The sequence below is a fragment of the Ursus arctos genome, unplaced genomic scaffold, assembly GCF_023065955.2.
Source record: "Ursus arctos isolate Adak ecotype North America unplaced genomic scaffold, UrsArc2.0 scaffold_30, whole genome shotgun sequence".
Taxonomy (NCBI): domain Eukaryota; kingdom Metazoa; phylum Chordata; class Mammalia; order Carnivora; family Ursidae; genus Ursus; species Ursus arctos.
In genome coordinates, this window is record NW_026622986.1 from 19,989,130 (window position 1) to 20,007,967 (window position 18,838).

The following is an 18,838-nucleotide window of genomic DNA, read 5'->3' on the forward strand; positions in this document are numbered from 1 at the left end:
TAAGAACTTCTACAACTTTATTTTTTAAAGAAGTAGACATGCCTTTAAGACATACATATAAGCAATTATATAGAAATAAGAATAAATACAAAGTCCAAATAAACATATAAAATGATTATCAAATCATTAGAAACTATAGGAATTCAAGTTTACCATCAGCTTAGAATAAATTGAAAAAAAACAATAAAATCTAATATCGACATGTCCTTATGCTATTGGTAAGAATATAAAACATCAGAACTATTTTGAAGGACATTTGATAAAATCAATCAAAATTTAAAATGGGCACAAATACAGATCCAGGTACTTCAGTTCCTCAAATTTATCCCTCAGAAATACTTGAATAAATGCACAAAGAAATAAGCATTGCTTGTAAGAAAAAATTAAAACAAATGTCTATCGATTAAAGAATTTTTATATATCATGATATCCATTCTATGGAATTATATGTAGTTGTTAAAAAGAAAAAGGAAAATCTATGTGTTTTAACACAGAAAATTCTCCCAAAGTGTTAGTTAAATAATTGAGGCAATATGCAATATGTACATTAAAATGCAATTTGTGGGGGCGCCTGGGTAGCGCAGTCGTTAAAGCGTCTGCCTTCGGCTCAGGGCGTGATCCCGGCGTTCTGGGATCGAGTCCCACATCGGGCTCCTCCGCTAGGAGCCTGCTTCTTCCTCTCTCACTCGCCTGCTGTGTTCCCTCTCTCGCTGGCTGTCTCTCTGTCACATAAATAAATAAAAAAAAAATCTTTAAAAAAAAAAAAAAATAAAATAAAATGCAATTTGTGGTTTTAAAATACAGACATATGCATCTATATGCAAATTAATAGAAAGCTATATGAAAATATAACACTAAACATCAACAGTGATTAATCTTAGGGAGAGGTAAATGACTAAGAAGACCCACTTTAAACTATGCATAGATTAAGTGGTAAGAAGTTATAGCCAACCTACTTTATAGGTACGTTGTAATATGTACCTATTAACTTTATACCATCAATAAAATTATTATTTGAAACATAATACATGTGCAACTGATCCTATGTATTGGCTTTTTATTAAGACAGAAGAAAAGCAATACTAACGTTTATCCACAAAAATATAATCGATGAAGTTACTTTCTTTGAGTTCTCATTTAAATTCCCAGTCTTTTAAAAATATATCTGACAGTCATTTCCACATGAATAAATATCTATATATGAAATCAAAATGAAACCAAACTTAAAATTATCATCATCATCATCAATTCTGTAATATTAAGGCCCCAAATTACTCTTCCAAAAGGTGAAGAGCTAGCCTATACTTATCCTTAAAATGGTTATTTTGCTTTTGTAATTTGCAGACATTCATAAGGTGAACTTAAATAATAACTGTAGTTCTGCAGTTATTTCTTTTAACCAATATTTCAAGGCATTTCAAAAATTTGCATTGCAAGCATCTGCCATACAATCCAAATAGGGTCTATAAGAAAGGTAAAAACAAACCATTTAATTAATTTATCCAACTGAAGCCTGTTGGACTATTCAGGAAAACTGAGGAACAAGCCAAAATATTATACGTAGCCATTCACTTTGCCTGTCACACCAAACTACCCAACCAGGTGTGATCAGAGATGAACGATCATTTTCTGTAATGACCCCTTCAAACACATCCTTTTGATGGAATTCCCAGGGATCTCAAGTAGTTACATTCATACCCACTATTCCAAATACCCCAGCTGGGAAAAATAATATGGAAGGAACAGAAATTGCCTAAGGTGCGAGTGTGAAATTGTTTCCTGAGACAATCAAACCAAGATATTTTTAGAGTCTCATTAGAAAGGAAAGATTTGACATTCACTACTATTGCCATGTAATTGGCAAAGACAGTTATCTATGTGGTCTTAAATACTCTCCGTGGAGTTTATTCTCCTGTCTGTACAATGGAATGATTGGACTAAATGATCTCTAAGATTGCTCCAATATTCATTGAGCTTATGGGCCAAGCCTCCAAGTTTAAGAGAACCAGAGAAAGGGCATTAAGCACTAGGGATGGAGTTAGTTATCAAGCAGTGTCAGAATCAGTTTATACGTACATAACAAACCACCCAAAACTTGGAGTCTTGCAGCAAGCATTTAGATCGCTCATGATTTTGTGGTTTAGCGGAGTAGTTCTTTTGCTCTGGGCCAGCTTACCTGGGACTGGATGGTTTACAACAGGAGTCAACAAACCTTTTCCGTAAAAGACTTTATGGACCAGATGGACTCGGTCACAGCCACTCAGTACTGCTGTTGGAGCGCAAAAGTAGCCATGGACACTATGCAAATGAATGGGCATGACTATGTTCCAGTAAAACCGCATTTACAAAAGCAGATGGTGCGCTGGATTCAACCCACAGACCATCGTTTGCCAACCCCTGGTCTATGTGGTCTAACACAAAGTCTGGCTGGCTGGTTCTCGATCAGCCAGGGTGCTTCCGTTCTCTCCCACAGAACCTCTCATTCTCCACGAGGCTAGCCTCTGTTCATTCACATTGCCTGCTTGGAGTTCCAGATGCAGAGGATAACAAGCCCTATTACAACATTGGTTAAGCTTCTGCTTAGGAGAATTTGCCCCATTGGCCAAAGCAAGTCACGTGGCCAAGATCTGCATCAAGAATTGAAGACATGAAGACTCCACCCCTTGAAAGGATCAATGGGAAAAGTCAAACATAAAGTGTGTGCATAAAGCAATGGAAGCTATCGGCAGCCATTTTTACACTATGCCACAGGGAACCCGCTAAAAATGTATCTACAATGAACCCTAATTTCTAATCATTTAGGTTTAACCAACCCTGAGCCAATTAGAAAAATAATGTCTTGTGTTGACATGAAATATACTTGATTTCTCCTAAAAGTAATTCTAATCTTGTGATTATGTCAAGCTTCTCCACATGGAAAGAAATATTATCACCTGAGCAACCCTGGAGTTTTTCTGACAATATAAACTGTAATGTATAAGGTTTCTGGAGATTAGACCATTAAAGAGTAGATTAATAGAATATTTCTAAGTTGGAGGTTTGACAGTATTTTTTGTTTTGTTTTTTTGTGGGTTTTTTTTTGGGGGGGGCATCTTTATATGAGAAGAGATGTCTATAGCCTACAGCAGTAAGAGTACATTTATCACTTGATACTAGACATACACACTTCACACCATCATTTTCACTCGGGTTTGATATCTGTCCTCCAGGAACAGAGCCCTGCAATGATGAAGGCAGCAATCACTACAGAAATTGACTGGTGTTATTTTATAGCAGAAAAATATCTGAGAGAGTGTCTAAAAAATGGAGAAGCACCCTTAGAAAGTGAAAGGTGGAATTCTACCAGAGCATTTTGTCAAAAATAAAGAAATAAAAGTGAGAATGTTTAGTTATTTGAGATGGCTTTTGAAATAATAGGCAGCATATTATGGCAGCCATAACTGAATCTAGTACTAACACACATTTATTTTTAAAACTAGTTTGATACATTTCAAAGTGGATCATTAATTTGTCAGCAATAGAGAAGCATGAAGATATACAAGATAGAGAGGTGTTTGAAACAAAATTATAAATTTCCTGTACATGAGAGTAATGCTGTCTGTGCTTGGAAGATTGTATTTGTTGTTCTTAAGATTAACTTTCATGAGAACACCTGCCCCTGCCTACCTTCTAATTCTCAGGAGGAGAAAAATAAATCTTTAGGTAACCCTTTTAGAGAAGAAGCAATCGACACTCATAAGCATGAAAAGAGCAAAGTAAGTTATTTTATAGATCACCTACGGGGCAGGGGGAGGTCAGAGAAGGGAATGAACTCACTTAAGAACAGAGGTTCTTAAAATGTGGTCCTTCACTAACAGCATCAGCATGAACTGGTAATTTGTTAGGAATGCAAGTTATCTGGCCCCACACCCTACTCAGTGTACTAGCAACTCTAGGAGTGGGACCCAGAAATCCGTATCTAACAAGTCCTCCAGTTGATTCAATGCAAGCCAAAATTGGAAATGATGGTATTTGAATATAATCCAAAGTGATTATTACATTGAGAGGGACCACTAGAAGCAGTTATGTCTGGCGATTTTAAATTATCTTTCTGCACTCTTCATGGACAATTCACTTAAAAAAATAGATATTTGGGTTTCCTGAGTGGCTCAGTCGGTTAAGCAGCTGCCTTCGGCTCAGGTCATGATCTCAGGGTCTTGGGATCAAGCCCCACATAGGGCTCTCCATTCAATGGGGAGTCTGCTTCTCCCGCTCACTCTCCCTCTGTGCTCTCTCTCTCTCTATCTCTCCCTCAAATAAATAAAAATCCTTAAAAAAATAGATATTCAATCAGGAATTTGTAGTTATAGGAACACAAGTTGACTACTGACAATAAGTTTGATTGGCACATCATCATGCTGTGAATGCCTACTCTCATTTCTTACTCACCTGAGGTGGGATCAGTGTAGCTAAGGAAAGCATTAGTTAAATGAACAAAATTAGGACACAGAAGCGAGGTAAAATTCCATTTCCTTCTCTACAATAATTTTCAAGAGTTGTGTACTTCCCACGACTCTAGGAGATCAATTTGGATGATAGAAGAGTAAGAAAAACTTGTCATTCTGCCTTGAGAGCATTGAAATCACACAATATGAGTCTAGCATAAACAGAAAAAAGAAAAAGGATGTTCTCACTTACGCAAAGAAGTACAGTGGAATTTTTCTTCTTTTAATGAAAAAGCAAAAAGTAAACAAACACTTGAAAATGTTAGCGAGAAAGGCATGGGAAAGTGGATAACAAACTAGTCAAAAAGGCAATTTAGCAAAATGCAGGATAAAACGATAGACGGAGAGTAAATTGGACACAATATGACATAAGAAAGAGCTCCAGAATCTCGGGCATTTTTTACTTACTCCCATGAGTTTACAACTGTATTTGGTTTTGCTATTTTCTGCCTTCACGGAAGAAGTAGCGAGCAGTCACGATATTAAAGGTATAGATCACCAGCTCTTTTCTCACCCATCCTGCATCTCCAGCCACCATCTACATTCTGTCCTCACTTTTGAACATGGTGTCCTGGTAGAAATACATATTTCACAGGACTTTCCAACACAGTTACTTAATTGTAATCACTTTCGAAATAATTCTCTACCGCAAGAAGCATGTAAGTGACATTTTCAAGTGCATTTACCAGCCCAAAAAAATCTTTAAGTCCAAACAGTGTAGAAGTTGATGGAGTAGAGGACATGCTACCCCAAAGTATGGTATCTTGGCATATTGAATATTTTAACTGAAGCAGTTTGAGAAAATGGCAGAAGCAGGAAGGTCACTCTGACCTTTCCCCTACCGTTCTCCCCTGAAACAGTGTATAAAACCTGCATATGAGGGGTGCCCTCCTCACACCCAAAGGAAAAAAACATTTTCACCTCTGAAGAGTACACTAAACTCATACGTCTTAATCTATCATCTTTTCATACAACTGCCCACTCTGAAATCATGCCCCACAGGGCTAATGAGGTTAAAACTAGCAGAAAAGCTAAAGCTTGTTTTTCAGAGAACTGTTTCTCCCCAGTCAGCTATTGTGTCTTTTCAGACCCCACTAACAAATCCACTAGCTCTCTCTGCAGAAGCCTGGACTCAAGGTCAACTGATAAGCTTTCAGCCTGTGAACATGCAAGACCCTGCATTCCTTACCCAAGATAAGGAGCTCGAGACTCCATCCAGTTTATACCAGCTATGGAAGCATGCCCATACCTCTTTTCCTTGTCCTAAGATAACCTCCTGACTCAGGGGCTAAATTTTGTCTCCTTCTGAGGTAAAGTCTTTGGCCCAAAGTGCACATGGGATGTATGTTATGTATTTCCATCTTTCCTCATGAGGCATAAGTCTCTCTGCCTTTTTCACCAGTATGTTTGTAATCTCAACCCCTATGACTATAGAAAAACTTGTTTTCGCCATCTCTGGAGATTTGAGGCTTGCCCTCCCTTCTTTTCATTTGGCTACCTCTCTAATAAATCCTTTCCTGCTGCATACCTCATGTCTCAGTGATGAGCTTTGCTGTGCGTAGGGCAAATGAACTTGGGTTCAGTTACAACTTTTCATCAAACCTTGCTTGAAAATACACAGGTCTGTTTCCTTAGGTCTTCATTTCATGTCATGTAAAATTTGCATGGTTTTTTCTCTGAATCTGTCCTTTCCAGTTAAAACTGCAGGCACAGCCAGGCATCCTAAGGGGGTGAAGAAAAACTTTTTCCTCCCCAACAAGGTCATAGAAACTCATGAGAGAAAGATCATCTTAAAGGCAAAAGACTGGTCTTCTACCTCTGAAACTGATAATACATTATACATTAATTAATTAATTGAATTTAATTTTTTTTAATGGAAAAAAATAAAAAATAAAAATATTACTACCTCTGAAACCAATAATACATTATAGGTTAATTAATTGAATTTAAATTTTTAAAAATAGGAAAAAAATTTTTTAAATAAAAGACTGGTCATTTCTGTATGTATATTTTGCACAGTTGATAGAACCATACTTAGCCAAGATTCTTCCACAGGTGGTAATTGCTAGAAACATGCCTTCCTAGAAAAAAAAATGAGAACAAGGAAACTTTACTAATTTAGGTTCCTACAAACCAAACCAAAGCACCACTAACTAGTTCTAATCTCAAATATTCAGAACTGAAAATTCTCTTTCCAAAGTAAGCCTCCAACTTGGAAATGATATTTTACATAGAAGTATTAGAGAGAATGACCCAATAATATGTGCTCCTTTTATAGTGCATGAAAGATTGGTTTTTACATCTTTAAAAAAAACAAAGGAGCCAGAAAACATTTATACTAGTGAAGAAGTGAGGATATTTCCTTAAACATTATATTGTATGACTAGCTTATTACAAATAATTATTTGCCAATTTTTAAAGCTTTGTACGTGAATTACAATAAGCTACCAACTGTACAGACATTAAAAGTATGATTTCCAGGGTCACCTGGGTGGCTCAATCGGTTAAGAGCCCTACTCTTGGTTTTGGCTCAAGTCATGATCTCTCGGTTGTGAGATCGAGCCCCAAGTCAGGTTCTGCGCTAGGTGCAGAGTTGGCCACAGATTCTCTCTCCCTCTTCCTCTCCCACCTGCTCATGCGCACTCTCTCTCAAAAATATAAATAAAATCTTAAAAAATATATGTGATTTGCACAAAGCCAGTCCGAGACTAAGAATCGAACCGTTGGCTGACAGCTCATACTTAGTCTAGTAGTATCTTCAAAAATTTAAGCATAGGCATGATTTTAAGCTCAAACTATAGATGTAATCAATTACTTATAGACTTTATTGAACTTATTAAAAAGAGAAATTTCTCAATTGATCAGCCTTGTTTTATTTTTATGATTTATTTCCACATCTAAAATCTAAGTTACATGTGCTTTTTTTTGTGGAATTAAATATCAATTAAATATTTAATTAATAAAATATTTAATTTTAAATTAATATTACATATTAATTAATTAAATATCTTTTTTGTGGAGGGAAAAAGAGACCTTGCAGCTGATAAAAATCCAAAAGACCAAATCATGTAGGATGCAGCAAACACAGTGCAGAGTGGGAAATTGATCTCATTGAATGCATGTATCAGAAAAGTAGAAATACTAAAATCAATAATACCGGCTTCTACATTAGGAAACTAAAAAAGAGGAAGGTTAAATCAAATGCAAAGCAAGGGAAGAAATAATAAAAATTAGAATAGATATCTATGGCATTGAAAACAGAGATCAATGAAACCAAAAACTTGTTCTTTGAAAGGATCAATAAAATTGATAAACCTGTAGCCAGGCTAACTAAGAAAAAAGAGAGCTGACACAATTTACTAATATCGAAAATTAAAGAGGAGTGGTTTTGTTTGTGATATTATTTTTTACAAGAGTTTATTTATTTATTTATTTATTTATTTATTTATTTATTTGACAGAGAGAGAGCACAAGCAGGGGCAACCGGAAAGGGAGAAGCAGGCTCCCTGCTCAGGAAGGAGCTCAGTCCCAGGACCCTGGGATCATGACCTAAACCAAAGGCAGACGCTTAACCAACTGAGCCACCCAGGCACCCTGTTTGTGAAATCTTTTGTGGGTAAATATGTTTTCTTCGTCTGTATGATTTTTGTCTCTCTAATCCTTTTTAAGCCTTTCTGCTATTCTTTGTGAAGCTTGTTTTAGTAAGGTCACTAGAATTTCTGATCAAAGCTGGGACATTTTTTAGTACAAAAGGGGATGCTAACATAATTAGAATTGTATAACTTCTGAAACATTTATTAACTGACAAATTTTTTTTATTATAGTGGTGAGCCATTATATTTTTATATAAAACTCAGTTACATAAAAATAGCTTTTACCAAAAACTATTTCCAAAAGGAAAATTATTTATAAAAGTAAAATGAGCATTATATATCCATGCCTTCAAGCAAAAATGATTGCTTTGTACTATCTGAATGTTTAAAAAAATCAGAATATCTAATTTTGGTACATACTCATATAATTTAATCCATTTCTTAGCTGTATCTCTCTCTGATGTCATGACACTAGTATTTTTCTTTAGAATTTTTTTCCACATGGTCTTAATATTTTAAATTTCTCATAATATTGCTTATAATATTCTTAAAATTTGCATTATTTTTTTAAGATTTCATTTATTTATTTTAGAGAGAAAGTATGTTTGGGGAGGAGCAGAGGGATAGGAGGAAGAGGGAGGGAGGGGGAAAGAATCTCAAGCAGACTTTGCACTGAGCACAAGCCCCATGCAGGGCTCGGTCTCACAACCCAGAGATCATGACCTGAGCCTAAACCAAGAGCTGGACACTTAACTGACTGAGTCACCCAGGCACCCCAAAATTTGCATTCTTATGGTTAATAAATTGGAAATTGTTAACATCTCCAATTAGCACTTCTTGAGAAACTACAGTATTTTAAGTTTAGAAAATCATGTCCTTATAGATTTTGAGGAATCTCTTCGGCTCAAACCCAATTGAACAGAATGAGAATATTTCTCCTCTGATATTTAATTGAAGTGTGTAACTATTTCACCCTAAGTATTTTCACAAATATTCACTTTTTGCCATCATTCAGAGGATCTTTCTTAAATAAATTTTGCAAGAGTAAACATCTCACATAAGTGTTTATTTAGAATTACTGTTTATTATTTAACCAACTTTAGATGCCACAAATTGTTGCATGTCACAAACTCATTCCATTCCTGGGAAGAATATGAATGTGTCCAGTTCAAATGATAATTCCACCAAAAGATTCTGTTCTTGCACAAATCAACATATTTCAATATGCAGTTACAAATTCTTTAAATGAAATTGTATGCCATTTACACTCTTAGTCTTCCAGTTGATCAGTTCTCCGTATTTGTGGGGATTTATTTCAAAGTCTCCCTTTTTGCAAGTTCTGATTTCGGTAAATGCTATTTGATAAAAGTCATTTTACCAAAATCTAGAACAATATCCAGCCCAGAATAGACAGTCAACCATATATATTTGTAGGTTGTATTAATAAACCAATCTATCAGAATTTGAGTAAGGTATACTAAGTTCTGTAGCTACAATTATGGATTTGGCCTTTTTTTTAAATTGTAGTTCTATTTTTGTTTTATATTTTCTGACGCTATGTAGTTGCATGAATGTAGATTGATAGCATATCTTCTTGGTGGGTTTTCCTTTTTATCAATATGAAATTCCTATCTCAGCATTCATTGATTTGTGCTTTGAATACTATTTGGTGTTATAAGGCTATACCAACTTTTTTGTTACAATTTTCCCTTCCTTTTATTTTCCAATCATATCATTTGCTTTTTCAAGTATGTCTCCTAAAGGATTATTTCATTTAATCTAAGACCATCACTGTCTGTATATGCATCATTATATTAGTTACCTCTGTAAAAGAAAAAAACCTCTGCTAATTAATGTGTAAATATGTATATAATAATAAATACAATGTATAATACAAATAAGTATAAACAAACATAATGTATAAAAATAATGCATTTATTGCTTAGAACTATAATTTTGCACTTCTTGAAACAATTCTTACAAAACCAGTATTTAGAAATTGGTTGTTAACATGTATCGACCACGTGCATACATTTTTTTAAAAAAGGAATATAAGCAAAATCAAATGGTAAAGGTATGCCTAAAACAAAATTTCTTCACATTCAGAATCCAATGTTTCTGAATGGCTTTTTACTCAGAGATGTTCATGTTCCCGTTTTTCCATGTTATTTTCCCATGCGCCATCAAGAGGATGGGGGAGATGACGTTTATTAAAGTTTCATTCTTGCCTCCAGAATTTCCTTCCTAGCTGCTGACACTCATTCTGACAAGGCTTGATGTCAGTGTTTTCTTAAACGTATCCTAAGATGTCAACAGAAGATTTTCAAACAGTGCAGACCAAGATTTCTTTCAAATGATCCTTAATGATTTGTTGACCGGAACATCAAAGGGTTGAGGTTGCCCCATCAAGCCACAAGGAATAGGAGGAGGCAGGTTGCACAGCCTGACATTACAAGTGTTGCCTCGAGACGCCGATCACGTCTGTCGTGCCTAAGAGATTTTGTAGTTTCAGAGTTGTCAAAAGCGAAAATAATATGCATCTTAGAGTCAAGGAAACATAGAGTTTGGCTTTATTTTCTTTAATGAGCCTGAGAGATTGTGCTAATGGACTGAAACCCATTTCTATGTCTAATTATTACTGATACATATGGACATAATTCTGCTATCCCGTTGTGTATGTTTAAAATAGTAACAGGAACTTTCAGCCTCTATGCAACCTAACATCTCAAACAGGAATTTTCTAAAATCCGCTCCTTTTTAAAAATTCCTAATGCCTTATAGAAAAAAAAATCACAAGATCCTTTAATTCTTTGTGTATCATAATAGCTCACCAGCAAATGAAATTGAAATTTTTGCTTCAATAAGTGATGGAAATTAAAATCACCAGATCATTATTGTGTGATGATGCAGACATAAAATATGGAGGTAGGGGGAACCACACTATTCCTGCTTTCAGTGTAATGCAGTGTACCTCATAAAACTCAACGGTTGATTTTTCTGAATTGTGTAACGTCTATATTAAGGTTTTTTCTAACAACAAAAATGTACTCCTTGTAGGAATAAAATTGATGGCAATGAATCTTTACAATGAATCCATTTAATGCAAATAAAATCCCTCCTGAGTGAAATACTTAATATTTCACTTCAAAATGGATTTCATTACCTATGTTGCCATTTTTACTCTCTGAACAACACTCATAAAAAGATAAGATTTCAAAGACATTATAAAATTCTGAATCGAAAAATGCAACTTTTGGGTGCATCTTGGAGAGAAAATGCGATCTACCCACAGGACTTATTAGGATGACGGTACTTACTATTTAAACCCTGACATTGTTTTTTGAGAAACTTTAGGGCAGGAAACAATAAGATATTATCTTTGAGAAAAATGCAGTTTTACTCTGATGGTTTTTCAAACTCAATCTTTCTTCAAAGGAAGAACACTCTGCTTTTAAATGCAGTTCATTACTGTTCCCCCAGAAACGCAAAGAATGGTATGAAGCAGGAAAGGATGATTATTTCTACTTTGACTGCTATTCTCTCCACGTTATGCCACTAAAAGTATGAGAAATGGAAGGACTTTAAGGGGCAGTCACTAAACAAGCACAGAAAGTGAATAAACTATAATGGAAAACAATACCAATAGGGCTTTTTTTTTTTTCTCAGAATCAGGGTCTCATTAAATGCTGTCTAATTTTAATAAGTTTGGCAAGTTAAAAAATGCCTTTCTCCGTTATCTTACTATTTACCAAATATGCTTTATACACTATAGACCCGCTGAATACTGAAAAGCACAGAATCTCCTAGGAAAATAGACAAAACCTCAGGGAAAGACCATTGTCTGTTTTTCTCTACACTATTTCATGCATAGGAAATGAAAAAATATTAGGTGGCCTTTTCTTTAATTATTTTGGGCTGTAGAAAATAAGTGGATTGTCTATTTTAGCCTTCAGTGGCATTGTCTAGATTATGTTTTTAAGCTTGGAGACTGAAAGAGAGGAATAAGGACAAAAATTGTTTAACCTTACATACAACCTAGACATTAAGGATGATACCAAATGGCCCAAGTAAGGTAGAGTCCCTTCTGTGTTAACTCATGTTCAAAATTCCAGAGTCATCTGGATCTCTGTTATTAAGGAACCCATGATTTGTCCCATGAAATACAAGGGAGAGGTCACCAAAAACAAAGAAAAATCACACAACTAGCTCCCTCGAGGCAAGGTTTTTTTCTTATTTTTCGATGTATCCCCATTGCCTCACATAGAGTCTAACTGCATCATTAATCAATGTTTGATATCTATGTTTATGGAAAAATGTTTTAACTTAGCGGACCCAATTATATAGGAAAATAACCAGCCACCTGTCTCCCCGATGTCTACCTCTTTCACGCACACACGAGCACGCACACACGCACACACCAAGGAAGTTAGCAATAATCATTTTGCTTTGTTAATTCTCTCTTCCTTTAATATAGCAACTATATTTCTATTTGTCCTCACATGCCGTTTTCTACAGTTTTCTAATTAGAGTCAAGGGGAAAGAGATTTGGTTGAGAAGCATGTCTGTCTGAATTGTGCTGTAAATTGTAAATGACATTTATACTTGCCAGACATTCGGCTGGGCAATATGACTACTGTGGCAGTATAAATTTATGCAAGCCTATATAATTGCTGATGATGGGAGCAAGATAATTGAGCTTAATATTTGATGAGAAAGACAGAAACATTACGATCCTTCCTAGTCCCCAATATGCTGAGTTCCCAATTATCAGGATTTGAAGCTGAGTGTCACAATGAAAAGAAATAACAGCGGTGAGCCTCAGTGAGGATTACAATTTAGCCAGGGGGAGAGATTAAGGCCGGCTCACGGTAGGTGAAGAATTGGTCCAGGGATTCAGCCTAGACTGAAATCAGAACGCACAGACAGTCTCTAAATCACAGTCTGAAAGGCAAAACTGAGGCTGTGTGACAGGGAGGGTTCAGGGACAGGGTAATAAATGGAAGAGCCAGCATGCCAGAAAAGCTCAGAACAGGCAGTTTTGAGCCAATGGAGCATGGAAGTGTTTTCATTTCCATTTCAATTGACCACTGGCCAGCGATCCCAGTCCTGTATGTGCGACAAGACCCAGGATTGACACCTGGCTCCTGGACTTCAGATGTGACAAAATCAGCCTGGTAGGCCCACGGGGGTTTGCTCTGGACATGAGGAGACCAAACCATTCTCGGCATCAGTGCACTTGGATTGGTTCTTCCTTTTTGCTAATTCAGTCAAGGGACAGTCCTTAGTATTCATGAAGTCTCACCTGTTAAAATAAATACCATTTTATGCACTTATCCAGTTGAGCCTTGCTAAGCCTTTCTGATTTGGAAATGAAGGTTTTGCATCTGAGGCAGCTTTGTGGTGTGAGTGGGAGTTTAGAAGTAAATAAAATTTAAATATCATTATGTGGTTGTGACCATAGAGACATTTTTTTCTGAACCAAATGACATTCTGGCATACTCCTGTTTAATCACCACAAATTTGAAAATGTCCACATTTGGTTTTATTCTTTACAAATTCTTGCTAGAAGATAACCAGATATTTTCTGCCTTTCTCTTGTTATCCTTCAGGTTTTAGTCAATTATATCCATCAGTCCCAGTTGATTCTGATCTTATATTCAAGTCAGGCCCCAAGAAACAGTATGTATCCTTTTAATAACCAGCTTCCATTTTGATTTTTCTCTCTCTAGATGATGTGGACAGAGTCAAATCAAATGTTAGGGGACTTCTCAAGGAAATTGGCCAGCAAGAAAATACATCAACTTCATAATTACTATACTCTCGTCTTTCCACCTGGAGCACAACTGAAATTGTTCCTGTTATGGGGTCCAAGACTTACCTTCTCATGTATTCCTCTTCCTGTAATGACGGCCTCCTGGAGAATCCTGAAATATCAGCCAAGATAGATACAAGTCTTCATTCCGAATCTGACGAAATGCTAAAGATCCCTTGATCTTCCAGCTTTATGAAAACAAGAAAAAGGTCATCTAAAGCCCAGATCAATAAAGTAAAAATTGAAAGCCTTAACTGTTCTTCTCTCTTTATCCACTGTATTCGTTTCCTATGGCTGCTACAAAAAATTACCACTAACGGGGTAGCTTAGAGAACGGAAGATTATTCTCTCACGGTTCTGGAAGCCAGAAGTCCAAAATCAGTATCACTGGGCCAAAACCAAGGTATCAGCTGGTGTCACTGTGGCACACCTCCTTCAAAGGTTCTCGGGGAGAATTTGTTCTCGCCTCTTCCAGCGTCTGGTGACTGCAAGCTTTCTTTGGTGTGATGGTTAATTCCTAGGCCCGACAGCCGGTAAAACATTATTTCTGGGTATGTTTTGTGGGGGTGCCTATGTAAGAGATTCACATTTGAATCAGTAGACAGAGTAAAGATTGCTCTCACTAATGAGTGGGCATCACCCATTCTTTTGAAGACTTGAATGGAACAAAAAGTCAAAGGAAGGGCAAATTCCTTCTCTCTGCTTGAGTTGAGACATTCATCTTCTCCTGCCCTCAGACATCAGTGCTCCTGGCTCTCTGGCTTTCAGACTCACACTGGATTTACACCAGCAGACCCCATATCCATGCTTGGACTGAATTATAACACGGGGTTTCCTGGTTCTCCTGCTCGCAGAAGGCAGATCGTGGGACTTCTCGGCCTCCATATCCACCTGAGTCAATTCCTATAATTATCCTATTGGTTCTGCTTCTCTGGAGAACCCTGATTAATACACTTAGCTTTATGGCCACAGCACTCCACTCTGCCTCCCTGGTCACGTTGCCTTCTCTTCTGTGTGTAATCTCCTCCTGCCCATTTTTTATTAGGACACTTGTGATTGCAATTAGACCCACCCAGATAACCCGGAATAATTTCCCCATCTCAGGATTATTAATGCACCTGCGTCTGCAAATACCCTTTTTCTATGAACAATAACATTTCCAGATTCCAGGGATTAGTACCCGATATCTTTGGGGCCATTATTCAGCCAATTTTATTCACATTACATAATCATTCGAAATGCTCTTCAAGTTCAATCCCTCCCGTCCCATAAGAGGCACAAATATTAGTGACAGAACTGGGATGAGTCATCTCTGCTCCCATATCAGAGATGTTTGTCCTCAGAGGATCCCTTTCATGATTTTAGCTTTTTTACATAGACTCTTAGTTTCTTGCACCATTCAATTACGACCAACTAGATCTGAACCAAACACTTCTGCATTCTAGGCACTCTGACATCTTCGGGCATCACCGAGTCCCCTTACATTTTTACAATCCTGCAGATCAAATTGGTTAAAGGTGAAGCTCCCCACCCCCACCCCAACGAATTCCAACTGTCCAAACCAGCAATTACCAAAAGGTTCACCCTCAATTTCTTCTGCCCTCAAATGTTAATTGATGCTGATGGGGGAAATGTGACTCATGATTAAGTCAGTTGGAAAATCCAACATTAAAAAAATGTTAAACACATGGGGTACCTGGGTGGCTGAGTCAGTTAAGCATCTGTCTTCAGCTCAGGTCATGATGTCCTGGGATCAAGCCCCATGTTGGACTCCCTGCTCAGTGGGGAACCTGCTTTTTCTTCTCCCTCTACCCCTCCCCAACCTGCTTGTGCTCTCTCCCTCTCTCTCAAGTAAATAAATAAATTCTAAAAAAATATATGCTAACCACTTTTTATTATGAGTCTACTGAGAGACTTCAATGGGCTGGTGTACGCTGTGATCCTCCTAGAAAGGGGTTGGTGTGTGTACCACTTTCTAGTCATGGCCCCCTTTTACCAGGGATTAACTTCGGAGGACAGTGAAGGTGTGTAGATGATAGTCTGTGAAACACTAATCTAGACCACACCAACATTACAAAGCAAGTACGGGGTGTGTCGTAGCTATGAAGTAATGCGAGTTCTTAAGAGAGCTGTCGGCATTCTCTCCAGGAGAGTTTCAGAAAAGGAAGACAGAAATATTGCCTGGCTTCGGCTTCCAGCTCTTTAAGCTAGGGATGCTCAATATATCTACCCAATTTTTTTTTAAAGATTTTATTTATTTATTTGACAGAGAGAGAGAGACAGCCAGTGAGAGAGGGAACACAAGCAGGGGGAGTGGGAGAGGAAGAAGCAGGCTCCCAGCGGAGGAGCCTGATGTGGGAGCTCGATCCCAGGACTCCGGGATCATGCTCTGAGCCGAAGGCAGACGCTCAACCGCTGTGCCACCCAGACGCCCCCAACTACCCAATTTTTTTAAGACACCTATTTTAACTTGACATATGTGGTGTCATCCCTCTGTAAATAATGAGGGTAATCAAACTCTACCAATTACAAACATTTGCTCTAGGGCATATCAGTATGGAGAGCTAGGTCATATCTGAAAAGGAGTATTTTTCTGAGTGATCTGTAAGGTAGCATGGTTATTTTTTTACTTTATGGGGCCCAGGAGGAGGAAAGTGTTCAGTGATCACTGGAACCCAGGACTTGCCCACCTGGCTTGGGGAGGTTGTCCAATCAACAACTATAGGAAAACCAATGGGCAAGCTGTCTGTCCTGCCTTGAGAAGTAAGCTGCCAGCTTTTTCAGACCAGAAGGTTATGCTGCTGATCAACACAACAGTAACAAAAATAGGCATGAGACATTAGAATCACTACAAAAATCTTTCATGTAATGATTCCTTGAATTACCTGAACAACAACAACAACAAAAAATCGAATAGACTCAGTCAAAAAGACATTAATCCGGGAGTCCTTAGGAATGGCCTTTGTAGCCTCAGATTTGACCAGTGAAAAACTCCCATAAAAACACTCAGACACATGGGGGGAAAAACAAGGAAAATACGATGTTATTTTTATTCTCTCCACACATTTCAAAAGAAAACCACCTGATAGCAAGAGTGAGATGGGACGAATCACGATGCAACAGACAGGGCCAGCTACGTAATTTCCAAGGCATAGCGAAAAATGAAAAGGCAGGACTTCTGTGTTCACAAAGCTAGCAAAAGGCACCCTCCCTGCTTTTGCCATCTGTCTCTTGACCTGCCCTGGTGTTCTTTTACTTACTCTTCAATGCTGCGCTCTCTTGGGAGCGTGAAGACCTCACAGCTCCACCCAGCTGGGCACCTGGGGTGCACACCCAACCCCAGCCTACCCTGCACCCATGCGCAGGCCCCCTGCTGGGAGTGGAGGCCTCAAGGCAGCTGCTGGGAAGAGCAGGAGAGAAGGTGCCTGGGCATCTGTCCTGGGGAGGCACTGGCGTGGCAGAAGGCGAGACCTCACCTGCACCAAGGCTCCAAGCTCCTGGTGCATACTTCATTGTCCCATCAGACTTCACTCCTTAGAGCACAAATTCAAAGATTAAAGTGTGAAGAATTTCAAGATGGCAATTGCAAAGCATTAAACTCCGAGCGCCTGCATTGGTTGCACATCCGTGAAGCAGGTCCTAGGAACAGAGGGTGGTCCAAGCCAGGGCATATGGACTGATTGGATTATGACAAATGAGAACTGACTAAGCCATGGAAATGGTGATTCTGGCACAAGAAAATACTCCTCTCCCTATTTTTTCTCTGCTCTGTTGAGCTGCCAGGAAAAAAACAAATGAGATTTAACCAAATATGTGATGAAAGGGAGACTTTCTGAGATGTGCTTCAAGTGGCTTCATTTTCTGATTATTGATGACACTTTTAATTAACAGCTTTGGTGTTACTGGGTAACTATAAAAATGTTTAGGAAATAAATCTGTTCTTTTTACCTCAGCCTATCTCTTACTCAAACCACTTATTTTTTTTTTTATTAGTGCCAAGGAGATCCACAAATTTTAATCTAGTTTTGGTTGAATTTAGATCCCCCACTAGTTAAAAGTGACTGTAAGAAGAAAGTACAATTATGTATTTGGTGTAAGTGACACAACCAGAACAATTTTGCCTGGTTATTTCAAATATCTGCTGGGTCCATCTAGCAAAATCTTCATACATTTCTGAATTGTTTTCATGCGCTGGGTAAAAATTTACAGTACAGGGATTGAGCCCCATAAATTTCACAAAGAGGGCAGTTAGGGACTTTTTTTTTTTTTTTTTAATGCAGCTTCTCTTTGCTAAACTCAGAGAATCTAGAATACATTAAATAAATCATCAAAAGGATGAAGTCCTCAAACCTAGAGGAGACTGTTGGTAACAAAGGGCTGCTAATGAGAGCAGCCAAGTTTTATTACAACTTCCTGCAGTTCTTTCAAAATTATGAAATGATTTATAAGGTTCTGACAAGGGAATAATACAGCGTCGGACGCAGTCTTATTAACTGTAAAGCATCTAATTCTCGAACAGATGCACTAACCCTCTTCAACCACCTCCAGGGGCTAATTCAACACCACAGGGCTTAATTTGAGAGAAAAAGAGAGTAGTTTTTTTTTTTCTTAATAATATCATAGTTTCAAGCCTGTTCTGCTGCAGCATTAAGAAAAGGACACAGAAAAATAGCCCTGTTTGAATCCCAGCAGCAAAAACACCTGAGGGGATGAATCCTCCCCAGGGCTTTTGTCTATTACTATTTTCAACCCAACGGTAGAGATCTGGAAAGATCAACATAGAGTCTAAAGTGGATAAAAGCATAGTGAAACAGAGCTTCTAATGGGATGGACATTCACCTGGAGACAGGATTCATAATCTAGGCAGAGCCAGCTGATAACAAAAGATTCCTGGAAAGAAAAATAGGAATCGTGTTCTTTAGAATGAATTCTTTGAAGCAGGCTTAAGT

The 18,838-nt window shown here is 37.7% G+C and overlaps 1 long non-coding RNA gene across 3 annotated transcripts in view; it reads right to left on the reverse strand.

Moving 5' to 3' along the window:
• Positions 1 to 239: 239 nt before the first annotated feature.
• LOC130542167 (uncharacterized) overlaps positions 240 to 18,838 on the reverse strand; it is an 81,620-nt gene continuing 63,021 nt past the window's right edge. For 2 of the 3 annotated variants that reach the window (XR_008956526.1, XR_008956528.1), the window contains 2 exons: positions 13,956 to 14,077; positions 240 to 722 (listed from right to left, as the gene is read on the reverse strand). This is a non-coding gene — a long non-coding RNA (uncharacterized LOC130542167). Of the gene's footprint in view, positions 723 to 6,518; positions 6,566 to 13,955; positions 14,078 to 18,838 lie in introns of all 3 variants that reach the window. The other variant, XR_008956527.1, reaches the window with a different exon arrangement.